General features: G+C 48.6%; 1 protein-coding gene across 1 annotated transcript in view; it reads right to left on the reverse strand.

The window, feature by feature from the left end:
* The window catches only part of IL9 (interleukin 9), a 10,991-nt gene that overhangs the window by 7,857 nt on the left and 566 nt on the right, over positions 1-2,568 (reverse strand). The window lies entirely within an intron of this gene.

Consider the following 2,568-nt stretch of genomic DNA (forward strand, 5'->3'; position numbering starts at 1 on the left):
CCAGCCGGATGGGGCTGGCCTGGGCCTCTGGTGGCTGTGTCTCATCTGCCCCTGAAACCCTGGGGCTCGGTGCTGCCCTTCCTCTGGAGGCCACTGTGACCCTGTGTGGCCTCGTGGAACCCAGGGGCCGTTGTGACCCTGCAGGGCTGGTGGCACCAAGGGGACCATTGTGACCCTGTGGCGTTCCATGGAACCAAGGGGCCACAAGGAACCGAGGGGCCTTTGTGACAGGGCAGCTGGGGAGGCCCAGAGTGGACACCAGGAGAAAGGAATTTCCCTCCCAGGCAGGGCTGGGGTGCAACACGTCCCCCAGAAGGAGTCTGGAGCAGCCCAAGGCTTTGTGTGCCCAGGCAGAGGCAGGCAGGACGCAGAGCTGCCAGCAAAGGAAGGGGGGTAAGAGACGGGTCGAAAATCCCTCATCTGCCTCACGATCATCGCCGAAGACAGAGACTGAACACAGCAGTCCTGGCCTGGCTGAGGTGGGATTGTCTGCCAAGTGTTGCCTACGGGTGTGCCCACTGGGAACTGGTACGCATTCCTGAGGAAAATTAGTGCAGGTCACAATGGACTGTGCCGTTCTTGCTGCCCAGGCGGGAAGGACTGCGCTGAAGCGGAAAGGAACGACCTGTCCTGTACACCTCTCCGGTGCACCTGTCTTGTACGTCTGTCCTGTACCTGTTTCCCAAAGCAACGAACCCCATAACAATGGCTGTAGATTCCCCAACCTCTTGGCCAGTTGCCCCTCGCTTCTGAAAAGGACTATAAAGGGACCTTCTAAAATAACCGAGTCCGAGATCTCCCCACGGAAAGAAGACGAATCTATTGGCGGAAGACCACGAGGACTTCGTCTCATCCGTTGGTAGCTATTGCCCCTCTTTTCCCTCTCTCTCTCTCTCTCTCTCTTACTCTCTTCTATCGCATTACTGTGTTGTGGGCACTTAATAAAGGTGCACTGTTTTGATTAAAACTGAAATCTCTTGTGTCCTTTTACACTCTGAGATCGATAAACGAACCATCACAACCCCCGCTTGCATTAGCGGATCGTGACAAGGTTGTCATTTGTCAGTTAATTTTCTGTCCTCATGTCTAGGTAGCTGATCATCCACTCTTCTCCCTTAATCTCTCTTTCAGCAACACAGACCAAAATGGGGAGAGGAAATAGAGGTTTCTCATCCATTGCTCAAAAAATTGAAATAAAGATCACCAGTGTTAAAGGTACTGGGAACAGTAGCACATAGAAACATCCCCTGTGTTGCCACTGGGACACTTGAATGGGGAGACTCGCTGTGGTCAGCCTGGGGCAGAGCCACACAGCAGCAGATGGCATATCCCCATGCCCTACCACTTCCCTGCCTGCTGAGGGATGCAGTGGGCAGGGTGCAGTGGAGGAGCAGAATAAGGAGGAGGTAGAGAGCTCCATCACCACAGGTACTGCCAGCACCAAGGCAGCCCATCAACTTTCAATTGATGGGATATTAAGATTCCAACCCAGAAAAGATCATTTAGAAAAGGTGAATATACGAAACTCTCCAATGTATTTCTGTGGTCTCTTACAGGCATTTTGTTCTGGCTCCTTTGAAGACTCTAATGTCCTGCACATTTGTGGTTTATGTGTAAATACTTTGGGATATATATTTTCTTTTAATGCTTTTACTTTGATGCTAGGTGGAATGACCAAAAATGCCACAAAACATCCTATTTCCAGACCGATATTTTAACCTGGTTTGCATAAACCTCCAGATCTTCTGAGTTCTCATGAGAGAATTTGCATTCCAGTGTAGAGTTTCTAAGAATCTCTATACATTTTGGGTTTTCTAATGTAAAAAAACCCAATTCCCTGCAGAGGAAAAACACCCAGATAACAAACCAGCTTCTTTTACGTTTGCTGTGTGCACTGATCAAGATAGAAGAGATGCAAAGACCGCAAATGAAGAGATGCTGTCCATAGTTTCATTTTCCAGAGATAAGGTGTATTTGGAGTATTTTTTTCCCTTTCTCTTAGATAAAGATGACATAAGTTACTGTGGAAATAAAGGAAAATAGGGGCATTCTAATCCCTTTGTGAAAGGGTAAACCATAACATAGTAATAGCAAGATTGCTTATTACAGAAAGGCATTGAATCCTGATGAACTCAGGGAACATTTCAGATTCAGTCCAATCCAAGAGGGTAGTGGCACCCCCTGAGAGCCACACGCTGTGGTCTGCCCTAGCAGATGGACCACAGGATGTCCTCAGGGCTCACATTAGCTTCTGTAGGTAATGGAGCTCTCATTACTTGCAGAAGAGTTTTAATTCATTTGAAACCATTTAAGCTTATTAACAAACACTAGTGGCACTCAGGAGCTGTGAGAGGGGGGAGCACATGAGAGAGACCTTTAGAGCTGCAAGTCCTCCTTGTTTCATGCAATAGCACAGTCACCAGCGCTGTCCTGGGGTGAGCCAAGCTTTCCATGTTGCAATGATATTTAGCAAGAGCTGAGGCATCGAAAAGAAAAAAGCCCTGACAGCAGCACACCAGCCGTGCTGTGTGTCATGCATATTGAAAGTGCTTCCCACAACCAACCACC

The sequence above is a fragment of the Corvus brachyrhynchos genome, unplaced genomic scaffold (genome assembly GCF_000691975.1).
Source record: "Corvus brachyrhynchos isolate BGI_N302 unplaced genomic scaffold, ASM69197v1 scaffold54, whole genome shotgun sequence".
Lineage (NCBI taxonomy): Eukaryota > Metazoa > Chordata > Aves > Passeriformes > Corvidae > Corvus > Corvus brachyrhynchos.